This window comes from Sciurus carolinensis, chromosome 18 (assembly GCF_902686445.1).
Source record: "Sciurus carolinensis chromosome 18, mSciCar1.2, whole genome shotgun sequence".
NCBI lineage: Eukaryota > Metazoa > Chordata > Mammalia > Rodentia > Sciuridae > Sciurus > Sciurus carolinensis.
Genome location: NC_062230.1, coordinates 34,849,833 through 34,874,277, shown reverse-complemented (window position 1 = coordinate 34,874,277; position 24,445 = coordinate 34,849,833). Strand labels below are relative to the sequence as shown.

The 24,445-nt window shown below is 53.1% G+C and overlaps 1 protein-coding gene across 2 annotated transcripts in view; it reads left to right on the top strand.

The window, feature by feature from the left end:
* Positions 1-403: 403 nt before the first annotated feature.
* Abat (4-aminobutyrate aminotransferase) overlaps positions 404-24,445 on the top strand; it is an 87,769-nt gene continuing 63,727 nt past the window's right edge. Inside the window, exon 1 of one of the 2 annotated variants that reach the window (XM_047533353.1) lies at positions 404-525. The gene's annotated coding sequence lies outside the window, so the exon portion shown is untranslated. The remainder of the gene's footprint in view (positions 526-24,445) is intronic. The other variant, XM_047533354.1, reaches the window with a different exon arrangement.

The window sequence follows — 24,445 nt, the reverse complement described above, 5'->3', positions numbered from 1 at the left end:
TGGGACTCCAGGACTCCCGACACCAGATTCGAGGCACGAAGTGGGGATGGGGCAGCTGCACTGCCTACAGCCTAAAACAGGAGCGCGGAGGGAGGGGCAAGGGGTTGTAATGAAGATCCAGCAAAATCAATACAGAACCCCCCCCCCCCTTTAGGGACCGGATCCCCACCCCCACCCAACTTGATGGGGATCCCTCTTCGTCTCCTCCCGGCCCTCGCGGTCCCTCCTCCGGGAACCCTGGTGCATCCCGCCGAAGACCAGGTCTCCTCCACCGGCTGAGGCCGGACTCTGCCCCAGCCCCGCCTTCCCCCTCCCCCCGGGGGCGGTGGCCCGTGGCAGGCGCGCCCATTGGCTGCGGCGCGAGCAAGGGCCAGGGCCGGCAGCGCTGATTGGCCGGGGCGGCTCGGCGGAGCCTGGGAGCCCGGCGAGTCGCTGGGGGAAGCCGAGCAGACACCAGGCGCAGCCGGAGCGCAGAGCGCGGACCCCGCAAGTCGGAGCCCCGAGGAATCGAGACCGGGCCTGGAGGTAAGGGCGAGGCGCCTGGTCGCGTGGGGCGGGCCATTCCGAGGAGAGCCGAGATGGGGTACTTCTGCCCTGCCCCCAGGGAGCAAAACCGGGGCATCTTCTCCCAGAAACGAAGCCTCCATCCTCCCAGGACGCGAAGAAAGAAAGGGTCTCCCACCCTCCAGAGAGCAAAATAGCTCCGTTTTCCTTTCCTTTCAAAATAGCTCTGTTTTCCCTCCTCCTGGCCCAGCTTTGAAATAGGATTCCCTTCCCCAATTTACCCTTCCCCAATGTTACCCCCGCAGAGTGGGGTTCAGGAACCTCCCCAGGTATCAGAGCCTTCTTTGGAGACTGACGTCCTTCCCTATCCCAAATGAACTAAGTCTGGATCTCTACCTTCTCCCCTCACCCCTTCAGAATGATGAGAGTCTTCTAAGCTCCTAGATAACAGTGTCCTCTCCCTCCCCCACCCATGAAAAATATGGAGGTCCTGGGAAATAAGCCCCTCAATAGGACAAGGACATCTGGGGCACAGACTCTGCAAGTCACCTTCCAACCCCATACGCACCTCCCTGCATTCCCACCTTAGAAACCGGACTCTGCCTGTGGGGAGACCCTTCCCCACCCCCTAGGAGAGGTGAGGCCACCCCCACCACTGCACCAAGGCATTTGGGGCTCTCCCCCTCCCGCCTGGAGTAAGGATGTTTGAGGAGAGCCTTTCACACCCAGGAACAAGGCGGATTCTGGCCACAATCCCTGAATTGTCCACCTCTCTCTAACCCTTTCACCCAAATCCCACTCTTCTAATACCTCACACGCACCCCTCCCACATCTCTCAAGCTCATCCTTCCCCATCTCGATCTCCCACCTATAATCCCACCCCCATTCCCTCACCCTTGGGGCTAGAGAAGCGCAGAGAAGGTTTAGTAAGAAGGTTTAGTAAAACTGAAGCCCTTAGAACTGCGATCCTAGGCCTAGAGACCCTTCCAGAGCCTCCAAACTCTAACAAGGGCACTAGACCACTGAGGACCTCCTCCTGTCCCCACCTATACCAATGCACCCCTCCCCTGAGGCTGTCCTTCCCCCTCCTGGAGAAGGGGTGTCAGTCCAGAGTGGGGCTCCTGGCCCTCTTCCAGGAAGCCCCCACTTGCTCCCTGGGTCTGCCCCTCAGAGCTCCTGTGGGCATTGCATAGTGGAATTCCCTGGGCACTCGGCCAACAGAGATGGATGCTGCTGGGCCCATCCATTCGGCTAGGGACAAAGTTGGCTTTGCTGTTCTGGTGAAGCTGGACTAAGGCAGGATGCTGTGGCCTGAGGGGGCTTGGGGACAGCTCTCGGGAAGACCGGGTTGGCGGGGCAAGGGAGGGAGAGCAAATGAGTTTCGCCTTGTTCTTTGGAGCTGGGTACCACAGTGTGCAGTATAGAGAATGTGTTTCCTGGAGGCCAAAGAGGTCAGCCCTGGGGAGAGGCAAACAGCCAATCTGGCATCCTGAGACCTAAAAGGACTTCTGATCAAAGACTGTGGCCCTTCATCTGATAGTTGGACAAACTGAGGCACGGAGAAAGGGAGAGACTTGTTCAAGGTCACCCAGCCAGTGATTGACAGAGCCAGCCACAGCTCCTATAAGGCCACAGGGTTCCCGTGCTAGCTGCAGTCCTCACCTTTACCATGGGGACAAGTGTCCCTACTTGTCAGAGGAAGCACCAAGGCTCTGTGAAAGTGATGCAGCTAGGAAGGGGCAGAACTGGAACTCCCAGCCACACCTGGAGGAACCTCTCCTGGGTGTCTGCATTCCGGTGCTCACCCAGCGAAGGTCTCATTGAGCCCTCTGCCGAATCCAGACCTGCCCAACTCCAAACTGGCCCAGAAGAGCAGATAGCATCAGTTGCAATGTTCTGGCGAGGACACTGCTGCAGGGTCACGCAGCTGGGCTGCTCAGGAACTTCAGACGGGCCTGGAGCAAGTCACAGCCCTCCTCTTTAGACAGTCACCCAGTTCCTCCGGTTTCCTGTTCCCTGCAGAATCTCATTCCTGCTCAGATCCCTGCATCCTTTCCTGGGCACCGAGTGGGGGCACCTGACAGTCTGTCTGCAGATCTCTAGGACCATCCAGTGTAGCAGCAAGAGTCAGGGGTAGCAGCTCTCCTCCCACTCCCACCTCTGCCCAGCTCCCAGGCTGAAGGGTCACGGTCACGCTTCAATTCAGAGCTGAGAACCAAGTTCAAGGTGAAAGTTCAGAGATGAGAATCTTGGTCTCTGGTGCTCAAATCTGCCACTTGGTGTGTGATCTTGGGAAGTTCCTCACCTCTCCGTTATCCTCAGGGTTAAATGAGTTAATTCTTACAACGTGTATAGCTCACAGCTAATGAGCAGAAGCCATGATCACGATTTCCAGTGCAAAGTCATAATACCTCTCAAGCTGGTCCGGTGGAGGCAGCTCTGCTTCCAGGTAAAACTCAGAACTTTGCTGTAGGTAATCTGCCAGGGTAAAGGCAGTGGGTAAGAGCCTGGACACACGATGTCCTCCTAGAGAGGCAGTGCAGGACATGGGCTGGACCTCGACTCCAAAGTCAGATGGAGGCCAGAGGAACCCCGGCAGCTGCTGCCTGGGGCACCTGGGCCCAGTCCGTCCCTTCTCTGAGCCTCAGTTCTGCATCTCCAAACAAGGTCTGTTGGGGGTGGACATCGAATAAAAGAGGGGCCTATGTCAGGAGTCTCGTCCTCCCCAGGCTGGCGTTTCGGCTGGGCTCTTCCTTGGCTGTGAGGGGCTTCCTGTGCACGACAGGCTCCTTTCGTCTTCTTCCTGTCCACAGACTGCCCACAACACCACCTCCGTTGATAGACAATGTCTCCGTCCGTGACTGAATGTCCCCTGGAGGAACAGTCCTCCCTCTCCCTCCCCAGGGAGAGTCACTGGTCTGATTTGTGACCAGAACACAGCTGGTGCTGACCCAACAGCTTCCCCTGCTTGCACGGGTTTCTTGCTTTGGTTTCTGCTTGACGGGAGGAAGAGGGGGCCCAGCTGCTGCGCCTCCCAGTGTTGATTGTAGTCCCTCCCATTTAAATAGAACTTACTGGGCTGGGGACATAGCTCAGCGGGTAGAGTGCCTGCCTCACATGCACAAGGCCCTGGGTTCAATCCCCAGCACCACAAAAAAAAAAAGAAAAGAAAAGAAAAGAAAAAGGAAAAAAAAATAAATAGAACTTACTGGTTTCCAAGGCTAGATTTCCCATTTCACAGATGGGGAAACCAAGGCTTTTAACAGAGGTTAAAAGACTCACCTGAGAGCATCAGACCTCCCTGCCAGAGGGCAAGGAAATGCCCAACCAGGAAGCAGCTTTAGAAACCACCCCTCTCGGCGCCTTCCCCGGAAGATGATTTGGCAGGCTCTCTCAAAATTTAAGCCTCATGCAGGTCCTTTGGCCCAGCAGCCCTACTTCGAGGAATCTGCTGTGGGAATGCTCACAGAGATGACAGGAGTGTCCAGCGCAGGGCTCGGTCACACCACTGCGGGAAGGGTTCACGTCCCAGCACATCCACAGGGGAAATGAGCGGTGTTTCTAGAAGAGTGAGGTAGATCGATGGTGCTGACACAACTTAGTGAAAACAACAAAGTCGCAGGATCAATACCTATGGGACCATCTGTATATATTGAAAAAGAAAGATAATCTGTAAATACAAAGGAGAACGGATCGTCAGGGAAGTGCAGGGCCCAAGAGGGACACATATATCTATGTGGATATGTTAATGAGGGAAGGAGAAAGAAAGGAATGGCCTGGCCAGCCGCCCCTGCACGGCCCAGAGAGGTCGGAGACTGGCCCGCACCACGAGGTGCCAGAGGCAGAAACTCAGGCCTCCGGGCCCCTGAGAGGCTGGGGCTGGGGAGACAGGATCTGAGGCCTCATCTCCCCAGGGGGAGCCTCCCTCCTGGCTGCAGGGACTTCCAGCCCTGCGGATCTGCTGTTAGACTGACCGGAGCCGAATTGGTTCCCGGGGCATGACAGCCCCAGCCAGCCTCTTTCAGGACCTGTCTCCCTGGGTTATTGTGAGGATTAAATGGAACCGTGTGCTTGGACCCCTGGTACACAGTTGGTGCTTAATTACTGTGAGCCCTAGTCTCTCTTCATCTGTCCCCTGCCCCCCTGCCCTTGGCCTGCTCTCTCCAGGAGGCAGAGAACAGAAGCCTCATAAGTGACGGCTGGGGAGCCCGGGGCCTGTGAGAGCTGAATCAGGGCCCCCGCAGCTTGTGCCCCGTCCCTCCAGGAGGGAGGAATTTGGGGCAACAGGGCTGGGGACGATTCCCAGGGGAGCCTTGCTCCCGCTCCCCCTCCCTGGCGTCTAGCTCCCCTGCCTTCTCCAGACACCTCGCATTAAACTCCGGCAGGAACTGGGTGGCAGGCGTGACCTCTGGCAGGGCGTGACCTCTGATTGCACGTTCCCTCGTAAGATGACTTTCCAAGGGCAAATTCCCCTTCAAAGGCTTCCACAGGAGAATATCCATAGGAGAATATCCCTGAGCCTCCCCTGTCCCTGCCAGGAAACCCATTTCTCCTCTGATCTCTGCCCACACCCCAGTCTCCCCGGGGTCCATCCCTGCTACCGAGTTTTCCTCCTGTCTGTAATGCCTGGCAAGTAGTGATCACACCTGCTGCGGCCATTCCCACGTCCCAGATGCACAGCACGGTTTCTGCCACGTGACGGAGAGCCGGGGAGCATTTACTGGTTGCATTGATTTTTTTGTTGTTGTTGGAGAGCATGCAGAACATAAAATGGACCTCTTTTGTTTTTGTGGTGCTGGGGATTAAACCCAGGGCCTCACACATGCTAGGCGGGTGCTCCATCACTCAGTTACACCCCCGTTTATTTTGTTTGGAGAGCGTCTCACTAAGATGCCTTGAATTTGTGATCCAGTGCTTAGCCTTCTGGGCAGCTGGACTTGCATGGCTGGGCGTGCACCGCCATGCCCAGTTAATAGACCCTTGTAACCATTTTAAAGTGTACAGCTCAAGGACATTGAGTACCTTCACAATGCTGCGTGTCCATTGCCACTATCAAGTTCCAAAACATTTTATCACCGCAAAAGGAAACTCCGCATGCATTCCCCATTCCCCAGTCCTTGATAACCACAGTGGCCTCAGTCTTGATTTGGACATCCTGCACATTTCGTATAAACAGAATCATGCAATACATGCGCTTTTGTGTACTTTGCATGTATCAGTAGTCCGTTCCTTTTGATGGCTGAATAATATTCTGTTGTACTGATAAAGCACAACTTGTTCATCCGTTCATCAGTCGATGCCTATTTGGGTCATTTCCACCTTTGGGCGATGTGAACAGGCACGTGCGAGTTCTGTTGAGCACATGCCCAGAAGTAGAACTGATGGGTCCCATGGTAACTCCTTCCATTTAGCCTTTGGAGGAATACCTGAGTGTTGTCCACAATAGCAGCACCTCTCCCGCCTCTCCAGCCATGTGGGAAGCTTCCGGCTTCTCTACAGTCTCACCACATTTGTTATTTTCTGCTCCATTATTATCGTAGCCTGTCCAGCGAGTGTGAAGTGGTGTTTCAGTGTTGTTTTGACTTGCATTTCCCAAACAATTGATGCTGTCAGTCACCCTCCAAGGCCTTTGCTGCCTTCTGTGTGCCACCTTTGGGGAAGTGTCTCTGAGCTCTTCGCTCATGCTTGATTTGGGTTGCTTCTCTGGGGTGGAGTTGTAAGAGTGCACACCTGTAGTTTTGTGCCACCATTTCCTTGTCCATTTAAACTCTTGCTCAGCTCCTGTGGGTCAGGGTCTGTTTTGTGACCACAGTACTATTTTGTGCCCACAGGAAACGCGCTGTCTGAAGCAGTTTCTCAGTCCCAACACTGTTGACTTCGCCAGTCAGGGTGGCGCCTTCTGTGCTTCGTGGGGTGTTTAGCAGATCCTTGACCCCTGCTCACCAGATGCCACTAATACACCTCACCCCAAGTTAGGACAGCCAGAATATCTTCAGACACTGCCAAATGTCCCTTGTGGGGCAAAGTCACCTGTGATGAGAATCACAGGTCTACAGACTGAGACAGGCGTGAATATTTACAATTTCAGTGAGATCTCTAGTGCCTAACAGGGTACACTTTGGGCATTCAGGACATATTTGTTGAATGTTGGATAGGTGGGTGGATGGACGGATGGGTGGATGATTGGGTGGATGGATGAATGGATGGATGAGTGAGTAGATGGATAGATGCATGGATGGATGGATGGATGGACGGACGGACGATTGGGTGGATGGTTGAATGGGTGGATGAGTGGGTGGATGGATGGATGGATGGATGATTGGGTAGATGGATGAATGAGTGGATGAGTGGGTAGATGGATGAGTGAGTGAGTGGATGGATGGATGGATGATTGGGTGGATAGTTGGGTGGATGAGTGGATGGGTGGGTTAATGGATGAATGGATGGATGAATGGATGGATGGATGGATGATTGGGTGGATGAATGGATGGATGAATGGATGGATGAGTGGGTGGTTGAGTGGGTAGGTGGATGAATGGATGAGTGTATGGGTGGACAGATGAACAGACAACCACATCATCAATTGAATAGATTATAGATAAGTGTGTGAATGGATATATGGACAAATGAATACAATTTATAAATTCTGGGCATGTGCATGAAACTCTACTGGGGAAAACAGAACACTGGTCTTTCAACTGCAATAGTCTACCCCTTTCTCTGCTCAGCATAGTGGTCCTTAAACTTTAGCATCATGACCCCCAGAAGGCTCACTAAAACTCAGATTGATTATCCAATCCAGAATCCGTGGTTCAGTAGACTCGCTCGCCTGGCCAAACGTCGTCAGTCCAGGGTCCTTGTTCTTTGAGAACCCTGCCCCAGCCCACCTGCCAACCCGTCAGCTCTCAGAGGTCCTCCAGCCCTCATTTCCACCACCCTCCATGTCGGCGCTAACGTCTATTGCCTTGGACTGTTGGCACCTGCTGGAAATCTGTCCCTCGGCTGTGTTGACCTTCCTTCAAGGCTGGGGCCCACTGTGCTTTGGTGCCGGTGACCAGCAGCTTTGTGTCATCTGGGAACTGGTTGAACATGCAGAAGCTCAGGCCCCACCCAAGCTTGCAGAATTTGCTCTTGGCATGACTCCTGTGCACGCTGAAGTGTGAAACCTGCTGTCAGACGTCCCCATAACTCTCGCACTCAGGGCTAGGCCCAGCCCGCCTTGCTGATGAGTTTCACAGACAGCTTCTCTTCCCGGGAGGGCTGGAGCACCACTGAGGCATACGGGCCACCTGTGTCTCACCCGACACGCTCTGCCTCTCGGAATGCCCAAGCTGGCCTTGCTTTATCCGTGGAGGAACAGTCCCAGAGGGGCAGTGTCTTGCTCAAGGTCACGCAATGACCATGAGGCGGAGGAGGGACTGCTGGCCATTCCCCAAGGGGGAGTGAGGTAGGAAGGGGTCACCGTCCACCGCAGTGATGCAGGAAGATGTGGCGTGGGATGGAAGCATTAGGAAGCTACTCATTTTGTGCTCCAGAAGTCAGGAAATGGGAGGTGACTTGCAAGTGTACAAAAGGCCAGAACCTAATTTGTCTTCTTTCATTTATTCGGCAAGAAGGTACTGGGTTCTTAGATACCAGATGTTGCTGTCTGGGATACGGTATTGAGCAGGGAGCAAGGCCTCCTTGTCTGCGGCTTATCAGTCGGGGGCTGACGTAGCATCTGACCTTCCTCCTCGATGTCTGTGTTCATCTGTTCCATGGTTTCCATGTGCTGTGTACAGTAAGTATGAGGAGTGCGTGTGCTCGTGAGTGTGCGAACATGTGTGTTCTGGGGAGAGGCCATGCCCCCAGAGCATCCTGGGCTCTCTGGGGTACACAGGCCCTCAGACTGTGTACCTGCCACGTGATGAGGGTGGGGAGAGAGGAGAGCTCAAGGTGGGAAGAGGGGACCTGTCCCCGAGATGCTGAGGAAGAAAAGTCAGTAAAGATGAAAAGGTATTCCAGGCAGACAAGACCATGAACAGGCCCGAAGAATTCATGAACTGTGATAAAAAAAAATCTTCAGGGTGAAATCCTGACTCTCCTACAAACAGAAAATGAACACCGGCTATTGATTTTAAGTAGATGTTACAACCGGTTCTGAGGGAAAGCTAAATAAAGCTCAAATGTGTACAGAGAAAAAAATAGGTTGACATGAATGGTAAATGGAGGCCAAATGGCCAGACCAGGCAGAATTTGCTTTGTCCAATATTTTCCTACAACTTACCAAGGATTTCAAAGGAGCTTAGTTTCAGTGTAACGAGCCGAGCTAAAACTTAGTAACCAAAGAGTTTGTGTTGGACGCAGACAATGCATACTTTTCCTTTGGCACATGGCTTTTTTCTCCCTATAAACCGATGTCCAGAGGGTAGGAGGGTCTTCAGCAGGGCACAGGCTGGAGAGGAGGCTGCGGGGAGGGCCAGATCATGACCGGCTGGGGGCCCCAGTGTCTTGAGTTTGGACTCGACCCAGAGACTCACGGGGAGCCATGCAGAGTTTCACGCAAGGTGGTGATGTGATTTTATTAGCACTTGAGAGAGGTCCTTCTGGAAGCTGGACAATGGACAAACACCTTCTCCCACCACTGGGCCCAGATGCCATGAGGGAAGCAGCCAATCTGAGAGGCAGGCTGCTGGCCATTCAGCAAAAGCTTTTAAGGCCCTAAGGCTCCTTGGGGGCAAGGTTGGCTGAACACCAGCCAGAAGAGCAAGCGCCACCTCTGCAGGGCTCTTCCCTGTGGGAACAAAGCCCGGTTCCCCTCTCCCCGTCCAGAGCTGCAAATAGCTCCCTGCTGGCTTTGCAGGCTGAGCGTGTTCCGGGGACAGGCTGGAAATGGGCACACAAGGAACGTTTGTGCAAATCACCGCCCGCGTGCGAATTTGATGCTGACATCTAGCCCTGCCCTAAGTTAGCTGTCCTCCAAGGGCCGAAGGCAGGGCCCGGAGAAGAGCCACACAGAGAAGAGCGTGGGCATCCGGACCTAGGCACAGGTTCCAGGAAGGCTTCAGAGCCACTGGGGGGCACCCAGTGGAGGAGCAGGGGAAGCGTTCAGCGGACTGGACTGGTGTCGTCATGGGACAGTGAGCAACCTGGCAGCTCGCGTGTGCTGAATGCGTAGGGAGGGTGCGCTCAGAGCTCGGCAGGTGTGTGCGCGTCTCGCCGCTCACAGCAACCGATGAGGCAAGACGGTCAGATGTCGGAGATGGGAAGAGACACCCGAGGTGGCCGGTTTGCCAGGGCCACGGGGACGGGTGGCATTTCCAGTGAGGATCAGGGCCCTGGTGCCTCCGCCAAGCCACAGGGAGGCGCCTGGTGTGCTGGCCCCTCAGTGGAGCAACGCCGTCTTCTGCCTCGGTCACAGCAGAGTTGGGGGACCAGCTGCCATGGCAGATTAAAAGGTGGAGTCCAAAACGCTGAACAGAAGCAGCAGATGTGGCGAAAGCCCAAAAGTGCCCCTGATACCCCAGAGACAGGGCGCGGGTGCTCCGGGACGGGGCACTTGCTTGCTGTCCAGGGCTGGGCAGTGTCCAGTGGCCACGGAAGGATGGGGGGCCATGCTCAGGTTCTTTAGGGAGCCATTTTGGTCACTCTGGTTTTCTCCCTTGAGGGGACCAAGTAGTGGGTCCCCAGGAGAGAGTGGGAAAAGGTGACCCTGAATTGGGGACAGGCAGTTGGATGCAAAGTTTGCAGAGAGTGGTCAGCCATCTGTCCACCCACCACAGGGCAGGAGCTCTGCTCTCGGTCCCGCTGTGCCGGCCTCTTCAGAAGCGGGGCAGCTGGTCGATGCCTGGGCTGCGTGCGCCCCTCCCACGGCAACCGCCATCAACCCGCCCAACGCTGCGGCCCTGGAGGGCCCGCCGTGGCCCCCGTGGGGTCTGCTTCTCAGACCTGCGGGTCCAAGGGACAATGCTCTACGCGGAAACCCGCGGTGCTGCCAGCTCCCCGAGAGCCCCAGAGCCGGCCGGCTGCTCTCTGTGGACCTCAGTGTCCTCATCTGTAGAATGGGGGGCAGACAGACTCCACGCTGGAGCCAGTGAGATGCCTGAGGCAGCGTCAGCAAGGTGGAGGCAGTCGATCTGGCGACATCTGGCTCTTGGAGGCAGTACCCCAAGACATTTCAGTCCTGCAGATTCACACCTGTGTTGGTGAGGGGCCAACACAGAGGGGACTGGAGCTCCCCGCAGCTGCTGTATTCTACTCTGTTCCAGTTTTTGTTTTGTTTTGTTTTGTTTTTTAACTTTTTAAGATAATAGACTTTAATTTTTTTTAGAAAGATTTTAGATTTATGTGAAAATCGAACAGAAAGTACAGAACATTCCTCTGCCCCCTTTCAATTCCCACCAGCACAGTCTCTTCTGATTTTAACAATCTTACATTAGTGTGGCACATTTACTACAGTTGATAAGCTAGCACTTGATACATTATTATTAGCTGAAGTCCATTTTTTACCTTGGGGTTCACTTTTTACATTGCACATTTCCACAGGTTTAAAAGACTTGACTTTGCTGTGTTGAATTGCACCTGCTTCTTCGTCGCTGTCAGCTGACGGTATTGTGTGGGTCCTTTTGTGAGCTCTCTGTTCTGTTCCAGTGATCCAGTGGTATATGCAGTTTTGATACCACACTGTCTTTGACTCCTGCCACTTTAGGGTAAGCCTTGACGTGGGCAGCATCAGCCCTGAGATCTGTTGTTCTCCACTATTGTACCGGCCTTTCTGAGTCTTTTGCCTTTTCCTGTCTAAATATATGGAAACACAATTTAATTTGCCAATAGCCACAAAATAACTCACTTGAATTTTTAATGAAATTACATTGAGTCTATAGATCGATTTGGGAAGAGTGGACACTTTCACATCATTGAATCTCACTACTTATGAACGTGGAATCTCCGTTTATTTAGATTTCCCATAATTTCTTTCATTCGTTTTCCTCTTGTAGATCTTTTACATATTTTGTTGGATTCACTCCTAAGTATTTCATTTTGGGTGGGGGCTGACATAATGGCGTTTTCTGTTCCTTCTTATGGGATGGAGCGCTTCCCTAACGTCACCCTGCTGCAGCTGGACGCAGCATGTCCAAGGTCACTGCCTTTGCCGGGGTGCGCTATTTGCACGTCCATCTCGAAGGACCGGGCCAACCCAGAGCCCCTCGCCCTCTGCCTGGGGGTTTGCTGCCTGGGGAAGGAGCGCTTCCCTGGGAGAGGAAAGGAGAGATTTGCTGGGCTCAGCGCTTTGAAGGATCCAAAGGTATTTCGTAGGTGATAATAGATTGCAACTGAGTTTCACCCAGATAATCTTTAACCCAAGAAGGTCGTCCATCAGGGCACGCACCCCTTCCAGGCTGCCGGCTCAGTCCCTGCAAAGGCTTAGCTGAGGGCAGCGGGCAGCCCCTCCGCATCTTGTCGCCCGGCTACGGGCACAGGGAGGCCCACAGGCGAAGCTGGCTGCACTGAACAGCCCCCGAGAGCCGTGGATGGAAGCTCATGAGTCAAAGGTCGTGTGGGGCTTGGCTTTTAATAGGGGACAAGAGAGCACAGGAAGCCCTTGTGCTGGCTTCTGATCGGAGCACGTCCCTGGTGTTATCACGAAACCCTCAGCAGTGCCCTCAAGGAGGGGCCTGCTCTTGGCAGCAGCTTATAAACCAGGAAGGGAGGCAGAGAGGTGAAGTGTGTGTGGAGGCTCAGTCTTGCTCGATCAGGGTGGAGCGGGGCCCAGTGATAGGACACTTGCCTGGCACGTGCAAGGCCCAGGGTCCCCAGCACCACAAAAAAGTGAAAGGAGAGAGAGAGAGAGAGAATTAGTCAAGGGAATCCGTCCAGACAGGCAGCCCCCTCTGGTTAGGGGCTGTCCCCTGTCCTTCAAGCCCTCACGACGCCCAGGTCACCTCTTGGGGAAGTCACTGCCCTGGCCTCCTTCTCGCATGAGTTTGTGACCCTGTTGAAATTCTCAGCTCAGTCACTGTGTCCAGCACTCAGTGACGAGTCCCTTGAACACACCTGCATCCCTTCTGTGGCCCCAGCGTCGTCCCGGGACCTGGCTTCGTGTGAACGCGTGGCCAGCGTTCGCTGCGTGACTGGTGGTTAGGTTACTTTCCGGGAAGCTCTTGAGCGGGTCTGGAGCCTGTTTAATCCTGACTGTGCCGGGAGGGACGCGTTTTCTTCACCTTGACTTTGTCCTCAGTAGCTCTTTGAGACCACTGTAGATTCGCACCCGGTTGTAAGAAAAGACACCCAGAGATCCCAAGCGCCCTTTCTGCAGCGTCCCCCAACGGCACCGTCCTGCTAGGCTGCACGCCCAGAATACTGGCACGCACAGCGGCGGCCCGTCTTGCTTGGATTTGTGCAGTTTTACGTGTATTCACCTTGCACGTTTTTTGGTGGGATGGGGGGCTCGTTCAGTTTTGTAGAGGTGCTGGGGATTCAAACCCAGGGCCTGGTGCGTGTTGGGCACACGCTCTCCTGCGGAGCTACCCCCAGTCCCCACCTTGCACATTGTAGACAATTTCTGGTCTCACAGGGTGCTGGCTAAAACCCAAAGGCCGTGGTCTTGGTCTCAGGTGGCTCAGCTTGACTCTGAGGATCCCAGGAGGTGGCCTGGTTGCCTGCAAGTCGGGCACCTGGAGAGTGGACTCTGGAAGAATCATCTGAAGCCTGAAGTGTGAGAAAGTAAGGGCATGGGTGTTAGGACAGCCACCTCGAACTGCCACGGTGAGACGGAGAAGGGGGCACACAGGACCACGGGGCCGTGGGAGAATGTAGGGTGCCATCCAGCAGTGCCCCCCTTCCCGCTCACTCATGTCTTGAGGCTCAGTCCTTCTCATCCCTCATCCTGGAGTCTCGTCTTAGCTGAACACTTGTTTCTGGGTTCGAATCCCAGGTTGGCTGCTTCCCAGCAGTGAAAACTCAGGCAGCTTGGTCTGCCTCGTGTGCCGAATCCGTAAAGTGGGCTTGATGAGCTCATGGACCGACCTGGTGTTCATTACGGGGACTGAAGGAGAAAGCCCAGGAGAAGCCTGGAGTGTGGAAATCGCTCAGTGAACATCAGCATTACTCTTGGTACTCGCTGTTTCTCTAAACTACATTGGTCTGCTTTATATACGGAGCTTCACCTTCAGCAGCTGATCTGTGCGGGTACCGGTCTCATTTTTTTTTAATCTTAATGCACAATAAAAGGAAAGCATTATCATTAAGATAAAGGTATCATCTCTTATTGTCTCTTGGGAAATGCAGGCCATCTCCAGGGATCCAGAGTAGCTTGGGAGTGCCTTCTTGTCTGTGTTGGGCAACTCACAAGACTCTGAGCCTCTGCTTCCTTGTTTGGAGGATGGGTGTGGTAATGCACCTCCGACAGAAGTGTGGTGGGCACATAGTTGGTCCTCCAGAAACGCAGCCCTGTTCCCTGGCATGAGCCTGCTCTGAGGTATCAGACAAACTGCTTGTCTTCTCTGAGCCTTGGTTTTTTTTTTCCCCACTGTTAAATGGGAGAGTTGGATAAGATCTCTCTGAGGTTTTTTAAGCAACTCTGAAAGTTCTTGATTTGAAATTTCCAGTTGTCACATCCCCTTTGCTAAAAGAGGGACTTGCATACTAGTGGGAAATGGATTGGCTGTCACAGGTGCGTTCTTGAGACTGAAATGCCCCTGGAGTAACTTCAGATGTCTGTCCTAGGCTAGGTCCAGGCAGGAGTTCATGGGCAGAGAAGGAAACAGAAGGAAAGGCAAATCCAGCAGACCACCACATCCTAACACTTCGACTCCAACCTGGGACCCATGCTGTTGTTACCTGGGGACACTGACATCTGTCCTTGTCTGCCCAGAGCCTGCATCTCTGTGAGCTTGGTTCCTTGTCCTGGGCTCCTCAAGTCTGAGATGAAGAGCCCAGTTTGTCTGGGGACGTCCTTTGGGAGTAAGAGCATCACGCCGGTGCCGCGTGGCTTTGGGGAAAAGTTGCTGAGTCTGCAAGACATCTCCCCATGTGAGCTGGCTTTGCAGGGAGAGAGGACTCCTCAGAGATTTCTGTTGAAAGACTGGGCTGAGCAGCAGATGGTCCATGGTGGCTGTGATAAGAGGCGGGCGCCTTGCTGCAGCCTTGATTTTCTGCAGGAACCAAGTGATGGTGAAGATTGCATTTCTCAGCCTCTGCAGAATCACCCTAAGCACTGTGCTCCGATTCTGCAGAAAAACCAGGCAGCCAGACAGACCTGGGTCCCCATTCCGACTGCCCCTCTCTTGCTACAAGAACAGGGGCATGTTTTGCTTACCCTCCTCTGAGTCTCAGTGTCCCCACTTACAAAATGTGGCCACCATGGCTTTGTAAGAGGTTTAAGAGCATCAGCTGTGTATGGAAATCGGTTAGCACAGGGCGAGTGTAGATAAAGCCTGACCCACCAGTGGGCCCTTCGGCTTTCTTTGCCTCAGTTTTCTCATCTGCTAAATGGGAGAAATTTGTCCCGTGATGGAGTGAGGCTCAGTCTCAAGACGAAGAGCATCTTCCATCAGTAGAGGGAGCAGTTATCAGTGGTAACTGTAGAGAGCACTTTGCTCCAGGATCCCAACTCGATCACCTGCCATTTCTCAGGACAGAGCCCTGAACCCGAGGTGCTGGACAGGCAGACAGTGCACAGAATCTCGGAACTGGGACCACAAGGAATCTGCGAGCTGATCAAGTCTGAACCAAGCCCCTTCGCCAGCAGCTTAACGCCTCTCTCCCGGGTGCCTCTGGAGATGATCCCACGCCAAGCGAAGAGCTTTCTTAGTTTTTGAGCCAAAAACTCTGCCTTCTGGTTACTTCTTTCCCATTTTGCAACTTACAAATGTTTGCAGCCATAGCGGAAGGCAGAGTTGGGACCTGAACCCTGGGCTGGGTGCACAGCTCACGCCTGTGACCCCTGGGCCCCATTTCCTCTGTAATCCGGGTTCCTATTGCTTCCCACTCTGCCCAGTGTGGGCACACAGCAGGGTTTAGGAGAGCCAGGGCGCCCATGGCAGGCGGCGAGCTCACGGGGAAGGAGGCTTCCTCTGCCCAGGAACCCTCTGGAAGTCTGGGGTAGTCGGCAGTCTGACCATGGTCCTTGCTTCCTGCAGATGTTGCAGGTTAACAGGACCATATTGGGAGTGGCCAGGGAGTATTCCAACAGCCAGATGCTGTAAAGGCCAGACCTAGGAAGGCCGATGGTGGACAAAGCTGTCCCCACGGACCCGAGGCTATTCTCTTCCCTGTGGAAGAAGCACTTGGAGGAGCCCTTGCTTGGGATTTTGATTTTGCCTCAGGGGCGAGCGCGACCCAGGAACCAGCAACATTCACCAGCCACTCCATCTCACACCCACTTGAAATAGAGGAGAAAGGGGAGGGAGGACGTGCCTGGCGTCAGATGGTGTCAATCAAGGTGTCAATCAAGGAATGAGAAAACGAGGAATAAAAAACTCCAACGAAAATAAAGTTGGTGGCCTGAAGTAGTGGCCCTCGTGCAAGCTGGGGTGGAGGGAGGCTTCTTGGAAGGGCTGGTGTTGATGTGACGGAGGAGCCGTGGGCCTCCAGGAAGCTCATTCCAGGCTGGGCCGCAGGGGACCCAGGGCCTCAGGCGCCCGAGGACTTGAGGTTTCAGCTGGAAGGTTGGGCTTGGTTCTCTGCAGTCAGGGGGCTTGGGAAGGTTTTCAACCAGGGAGCTACAGATGCGTTTCGCCTCCAAATAATCCCTCTATCTACTCCATTCGGACTGGACAGAAGGCAGAGAACTCAGGTGCTCCGCAGCCCGCCAAGGGCAGGAGGGGGTGGCTCGGGTCCAGGTGGAGACAGGAAGGGAAAGTGACTCGGAAACTTCCTCTGGACAGAGTCCGGGAGAGTGTGGTCCGTGCCTGGTGCTTCCTGTGCCCCGAGATGGGCGTGGAATCTGAATTCCTTTCCTGGTGTGTGGATTGTGAATTGCAGAAGGCAAATAATGGTTTGCAAATCGGAGATGGTGATAAAGTACCTGTCTGGCACGGTTGCCAACCATGGATCAAAAATGTCCAGAACACCAAATTCCATGTGAACGTGTGTAGACTTTCTTCTTGTTATTCCTTAAACGTTACCAGAGAACACCTGTTTGCATAGCATCTACATTGCCTTAGGTATTATGAGTAATCTAGAGATGGTTTAAAGTGTATGGGAGAACCGGGCACAGTGGCCCACGCCTGTGACCCTAGCTAGGCGGGAGGCTGAGGCAGAAGGTTCACGGTTCAAGGCCAACCTGGGCAACTTAGTGAGACTCCGTCTCAGAATAAAATTTAAAGGACAGGAGGTGTAGCTCAGTGGTAGAGCACCCCTGGGTTCAAGCCCCAGACCAGTAAATAAATAAATAGGAGGATGCATGTGGGTTTTATGCAGATCCTGTGCCATTTTATATAAGGCACGGAGCACCCATGCATCTCGGTAGCCAAGGGGATCCTGGAACTAGCCCCCAGGAATACCAAGGGCAACTGTGCCATCATTTCCTAGGGTTGCTGTAATGAATCACCACAAACTGTGTTACTCAAAACAACAGAAATATATTGTCTTCTACTTCTGGAGCCCAGAAGTTCAAAATCAAGATGTCCACAAGGCCCCTGTACTCCCTGGAGACTGGAGGCTCCCGGCCTCGTCTGCTGCCAGAGGAAGACTCGAGAGCCCCTGAGCCCACAGTTCTGATCCAGCAACTGCTTCCTCGCCCCTCTTCCCACGGCCCCGAAGGCCACCCCATCACAGCTCCCTGCAGGACAGGAGGAGAGGGGACCAGAGGCCAGCGGGGGGCTGACAGGTGGGCAAAATACGGCACTGTCCCTAGCAGGTGTCGTCTCCCCAGGCCCCACAGATAGAGCAGGCGTGACCCTACTTTTAAGGAAGCCGAGGTTCAGAAAGCTCCGGCCACCTGCAGAGGGAAGGGAGGTGGCGGAAGCCCATGTTTAGGGTGGCACTACTGCTGGTGCTGTGCCCCTCCCATGCCCGCCTCCTGGCCAGGGCTCCTCCTCCACCAGACCATCTCAGCGCCTGCGGCAGCTGTTCATCACTCTCCTCCCTCCTGTGCAGCTATGGGCCAGTCACGCCCCGGCTGGATCCACTGGAGGCTCCAGGGTGCGGGGCATCCCGGGTGCCTTCCATACCTGCAGGTCTGGCACCGAGACGACCCGGCTCCTCTCTGCACGGGCCTCACCCTCCAGGCCTCTCCGGGCATCTCAGAGCAGGTCCCTTCTTTATGGAGGCTAGCCTCCAAGAGGCAGGACGTGGGCAGTGCCAACCTTGGTAAGAGCGTGCCGGGAGCTGTGGTTTGGTTGTTGTAGTTCTGATTAGTTATCCTGACGGCAGGATGCGTGTCGACACGTCACACGTAAATGGAGGGTAACTTCTCATGCTTCTGGTTGTAGAATCACACGGGTGGTATAATCATATGTGCGCATAGTGGTCATAATGTCCCATTCATTCTACAATCCTTCCCACCCCCACACCCCTGCCCTCCCTTCTCTCCCTTCTGTCGAGTCCAAAATGCCTCTATTCTTCCCTAACACCCCCACTTATTGTGAATTAGCATCTGCATATCAGAGAAAACATTCGGCCTTTGGCTTTTGGGGTTTGGCTTATTTCATTTAGCATGATATTCTCTAACTCCACCCATTTACCAGTAAATGCCAGAATTTCATTCTTCTTTAAGGCTGAGTAATATTCCATCCTATATATATACATATACCACATTTTCTTTACTCATTCATCTGTTGAAGGGCATGTAAGTTGGTTCCCTAATTTAGCTATTGTGTATTGAACTGCCGCAAACATTGATGTGGCTGCATCACTGTCGTATGCTTTCGGTATAAACCAAGGAGTGGGATAGCTGGGTCAAATGGTGGTTCCATTCCCAGTTTTCTGAGAAATCTCCATACTGCTTTCCATAGTGGTTGCACCAATCTGCAGTCCCATCAGCGATGTATGAGTGTGCCTTTTCCCCCACATCCTTGTCAACGTTTATTCTTGATAATTGCCATTCTGACTAGAGTGAGATGGAATCTCAATGTAGTTTTAATTTGCATTTCTCTGATTGCTAGACATGTTGAACATTTTTTCATAGATTTGTTGATCCACATTGGTTTTTGTATATCAGCCTTTTTGATATGATCCACCTACTTCACAGTTTGCCTGCTTAGAGTGCACATTTAGTGATTTTTAGTGTCTTACATTTCTTTGATGTCATTGTTTCAGCCATTTGAAGTGTACAAGTCAGCAGTCTTAGTTGCCGTCACACTGTTGCGCAATGATCACCCCTGTTTCCCAAACTTCCAAACAGAAACTCTGCAACTATTGAGAAATAACTCCCTTTTCACTCTCCCTGTGTCCGTCAGCTTTCTGTAGCTATGACACAATACCTGAGATAAACAACTCAAAGGAGGAAAGATTTCTTTTGGCTCATGATTTCAAAGGTTTGGAGGGATGGAATTCCAGTGTGACTCTGGACAAGTGTCTTCACCTCTTTTGCCTCAATTTATTCTTTTGTAAAATTAAAATACAAGAGTGCATCAGGCCACATGTCTCAGTGATCAAAATATAGTAGCCCCCCTTTTCTGCAGGGGATGCATTCCAACACCCTCAGGGATGCCTGAAATGGCAGGTAACATCAGACCCTGCAAGCACTGTGACTTCCCCTAGATGCCTGGCAACGTGGCCGCACAGTCCTGGGGCTCGTCGTCCTCCATGTTTCATGCCCGGGGCCTCCTTGGCTCCACTCCTCTTGCACCTGGAGCCATTATTAAGTAAAAATAGGGGATCCTTGAACACAAGCACTGTGACATTGCGACAGTCCCTCTGATTACTGAGACCGCCACAGAGAGGCCGATGGGCGGCTGGCGTGTGCAGCTGCTCCCAGGGATGATTCACGTCTGGCAGGACAGCCGCCCCTCAGGACTCTGCAGCTTAACACTCAGGACGTGTTATTCCTGGAACTTTGCACCAACCAGACCCGGGTGGGCCTCAGGGAGCTGAAACGGTGGCCAGAGAAGCTGCAGATTCCTGGGACTGCCGTGGACAGGACACTGCAGCCACGGAGCCACATCCTGCTGCGGGTGCAGGAGACACAGGTTAATAAGAGGCATGTTAAGCAGGGGAGGGGGACGGGAGGGAGGGCAGGGTGCCCCTGAAGCCGGAGAGCACAGGCCTGAGGAAGACGGCAGGGAGCCACCTGGGTCTCTGGGGAAGGGGAGAGGGCGGGAGCAGAGCACTGGGATGGGGCTCACCTAGCACGTTGGAGGGAGAGAGAGAGGGCACGCGCGGCCTCCTGGAAGCCATTGATCTTCCGCGGCGGGATGGGCACCCTCTAGAGGGAAGACCGATGTGATCTTACATAACTTCTGCAAAAAGTGCCTTTGGCCTGGGTGGATTGTGCACAGACTGCACAAAAGTGAGAAGCACAGGTTGCTGGTGAGGGGCTTGTGGAGGAGCCGGGGCCCAGGTCCGAGCGGTGCTGGGGGCGCTGAAGAAGGGGGCCGATTCTGCCTCTGTTTGCAAGGTGGGCCTTGGAATCAGGCGGGACGCGCAGGAGGGCTTCTGGAAGGCGGAGTGGCTGAGGGCCTTGAGCAGGTGCCCGCCGTCAGGTGCGGTGGAAGAACAACCCTCTGGTCATCGTGTCACTTTTTACGGGTACCTTCTATTTATAGAAAACAGTACTGGCTTTCCAGATAGTGGTTATAAAAGTTTCTGCTTACACGTATTGTCACAAAGCGAGAGAGCTGGGTTTTTGGTCTGTTTGTTTGTTTTGTGGTGCTGGGGGAACTCGGGCTCCACACTGCTGGACAAGTGCTCTACCCCTGAGCTGCATCCCTGCCCTTAAAAGCAGGATCATTTCAAGGAAAAGTCTTATAAATGGTGGTAAACGCAGAAAAAAAATCAGCATGGGCTTTGGATAAACGTGCTTTGTCTGCTGATGTGTTAGCGGGGAAAGGAGCTGGCGTGTGGAGCCGAGAGGGACTCCGCCAAGCCGGCTCTGCGAGCTTTCTCCAAACTCGAACCCCTGCGGTCCTCCAGTGCAGTGGGCCCCCCCTGGTTATTAGGAAGCAGGACAGACCCGTGTCCCGGGGACTTGGAATGCCGAGGGCAGGGGTTGGCAGACTTTCCGCAAAGGGCCAGATGCTAAATATGCTCAGCCCCTGGGTCCCCCGGTTTCCCTCCCAACTACTGAACTCTGTCACCGTAGTGCAAGAGCACAATGGGTGCATAGCTGTGTTACAATAAAACTTTATTAACAAAATCAGGCCAGTAGCCCCGGTTTGCAGACTCCAGTCTAGAACTGAATCCCAGAGCAGCCTGGTCCCCAGACCTCTTTGTTCCTGGCCTTCAAGGCACCCGAAGCTGCATTCTGAGCTCTCCTGTCTTCCACTGTCCTGGGATTGGCGAGAAGTTTCTCTCTGATACAAATGGGCTAAACCCTGATTTTGCGACCTACTTTCAGCTTGAAACCTTTCCACCTGGGGATTGGAAGACAGTTTGACCTGGTTCAGTGCCAGAAAACCAATGTCCTTTTTATAGTCCATTCGGAGGCTCATCTCTTCTCTCCACACCTTCAGAAACCAAACTCAACACGGATCAATTTTCAAGTGCCTCAGGGGCTCCCTGCTAAAGCCATGTCAAGTCATTCCGTAGCTGTTTTCCTATAATTAAACTGAAAGGAACTGAAGGTTCCCTCAGTTTCTCTCAGTATTGTCTGAGAAAGTTAGGGAGACTTCCTGTCCCCCAAACGTTTGATAAAACTAATCATTCAGATCATTAACGAAAAATCAGAAACTACAAAAAATAACTTCATGTCCAAGACAAAACACCATCAAACAGAAAACATATTTCTTTCCAGACTTCCTTCATCCTGTATCGGTTTATGATCTTGCTTTTTTCTTTTTCTCACCTCTGCAGAATTATAGCCAGGCTGCATATAAAATTTTATGTGATTTTTTTTCCCTCTCTCATTACATTGATTCAGAAATCATTTGCCTGTCTTTTTACGTAGTTTCCAGTAAACGCCGGTGTAATCGAGTCTTTGTTCTTCAACCTACTTAAGCAGTCCTGTGCTCTTGCTATTCACGTTGTTTTCCGTTGTGCACTCTTCTAAGTGACCCCACACGGGACATCTCTGGACATAGAACTGGTCCTTCATTCAGGCTTACTCGAATTAGCTGAGGTTCTAGAGTTGGGATTCTTTGACATTGAAAGTTTTAAAATCTCAGTATCCCTTGTGGCTTCTTTGTCTTCCATAAGGGTTAGACTCATGTAGCCTCCAGGAGGGTCTCTCTGGATAGGGAGCCAGGGTTGAGGCTCTGACCCTCTACCCTGAGGCCAGATGTTCAGAGAGCTTAACTCCCAGGGAGCTGGTTGGTTGGGTGGTTGGTTTGTGGGCGCCACACCCGACACACCCTCCGTTTACAAAGCAGTTAAGCAAAGGCACATTCATGGTCCCTGCAGGAAGTGATGCTGTGGTGTGGTGTGACCGAGTACCAGTCACCTGCCCAGGTTTCTCGGCACAGCCTGTGTGCCCTCCAGTAGGACTTTGCACACATAACTTTTCTTCTGAGCCTTCATCTCCTCCATCTCTGAAATGGGAATGAAAGAATTGATTCAGTAACTACTGAATGTGCCTGCCGTGTCCACAGGGATGTCCTATCCCTGCATGGCTCTGCTGAGCGATGACCAATGGCCGCGGAGGCCAGGAGGAGGTGTGGGACGAGAGAGAGACAGCAGATGGGTTGAAGACACCTCAGAGGCAAATCAAGGTCTACTTCTCCCTCCTTCCCTGGGTTCTTCCAGCCAAGGACCAGGTAATCCGGGGTCAGCTGCAGAAGGCAGGGCTAACCAAGCTGAATAAAACGCAGCCACACTGCGGGACCAGAGGAGCTGGTGGGACCCAATCTCTGCGCAACCTCGCCGGCTCGCAGGAGCGATGCCCACCCCAGTCATAAAGCATTACCGCATGCCTGTCCTCACGGGGACAGAGCCAGGACCCACACGTCTTAGTGAAAATGAGGGTCGGGCTGGGCTGAGCAGGAGAGAGCCTTCCCATGACATCCCAGGCCAGGACAGAAGGAGGCCAGCCCTGTGTTCCACGGGAGCCGCCCTGGGGAGCAGAACTGAACCTGAGCTCAGTCGAGTCCCATTGAGACTGAAGAATGCCGGCGTCCGACCGGATCATCTAGTGAATGGTCGTAAGCAGGTCAGTGAGTCACACACCTTCCGACTTAAATGACCGACCTGTCGATGAATCTGACTGTTTAAAATGAAGTGCTGCAGCACAGGTTCTTTTCTCCAGAGTTGAATGTTTTCAGACATGTGTGACTGGCAAGGTGTAACAGAGCGTTCTAGAACATTCACCTTAGTAGGCAAGGACACAAGACCAGGGTTTGCAATTCACCTGGGTTCAAACTGTGGCCCCTCGGATCAGCTCTTGATGGTGGACACATCCCTCAACTGCTCGAGCCCGTTTTCCTCCTCTGCAGCTATGACAGCACCTTGTCTCAGGTCAAGAGAACAGATCCCAGGTGACCAGCCAGCGCTGGTCGTTAGCTGAGGGTTAGGCTCCTTCAGATGTGAACCAGCCCTCCCTCCTGAGCTGCGTTCTCCAGGGAGCCACAGGGGCTGTAGGGCCCTAAGATGGGGGGAGTCTGAATTGAAGCTTGCCGTGAGCATAAATCACACACCTGATTCTGCAGACTTAGTTGCCAAAAATAATATGAAAATTTCATTAAGTGGTTTTTGTATTGATTACATGTTGAAAGGATATGTTGGACCTCGGTTAAATAGAATGTACAACATTATACACAGGTTATCTACATGGTATATATCATGCATTATATATTATACATTACGTGTTATACATTGTACATAGAATTATATACATTACAAATGAAATATTACACATTAAATAGAACATATGACACTATACACAGGTTAAATAGGGTGCTATACACGTTATATATGATACACAGAATGCTTTTTATATATTGCACATTATACTTAGGTTAAATAGATCATACATCATACATAGGTCAAGTAGATTATACAGCATTAATCTCGTCAGTCTCTTTTCAGTGTGACTACTAGAAAATCTTGACTCGAGCACATGACTCACATGTATCCAGCTCTTCAATAACATTGGCCCAAAGGTATGAATTAAGAAGGAGAGATGAGGCGGGTGCAGTGGCACATGCCTGTAATCCCAGTGACCCAGGAGGCTGAGGCAGGAGGATTTCAAGTTGGAGGCCAGCCTCAGCAATTTAGCGAGGCCCTAAGCAACTTAGTGAGACCCTGTCTCAAAACTAAAAATAAAAATAGTAGAGAGCCCCTGGGTTGAATCCCCAGTACCAAAAAGAAGAAGGAGGAGGAAGAGGAGGAGGAAGTAAAGAGGAGGAGGAGGAGGAGGCAGTGGGAAGAACATGAACTTTGCCTTCAGAAAGCGCCGACTGCCCGGGCGCTCCCCTCTCGGGTGCCGTGAGCAGCGTCACCTAACGTGGGCGCACCTCTGCCAGCATCTCTGAAACGGGAGCAGACCCCACCACGAGGCATTGCCTGAGACTTAGATGGTGCCTGGCGCAGTCCTGGGCGCAGAGTGGGTGGTGGAGCACAGCCGGGGCGTGGCCTGGGGGCAGCGCCAGGATGGCTCAGCGTGCGGAAGGGCTGAGTGGGTCCTGGAGGCCAGTGAACACCAGCCGCTGGACTCGGGCGTGCCGTGCGCACCCCCACGCTGCTTCCCCTCTTCAGAACAGCTCAGGAGGTCCGGGCAGCTCCTTATGGGGAGGAGGAAACAGGCTCAGGAGCACTTCAAGTTCTGAGCAGGAACTGGAACCAGGTCCTCTTCTGCCCGCCCTCCTGGACGCTCTCAGAACTTCCCCAGCCTCCCGGTGCGCTTCTGTGTTTCCTTGGCCCTCCAGTT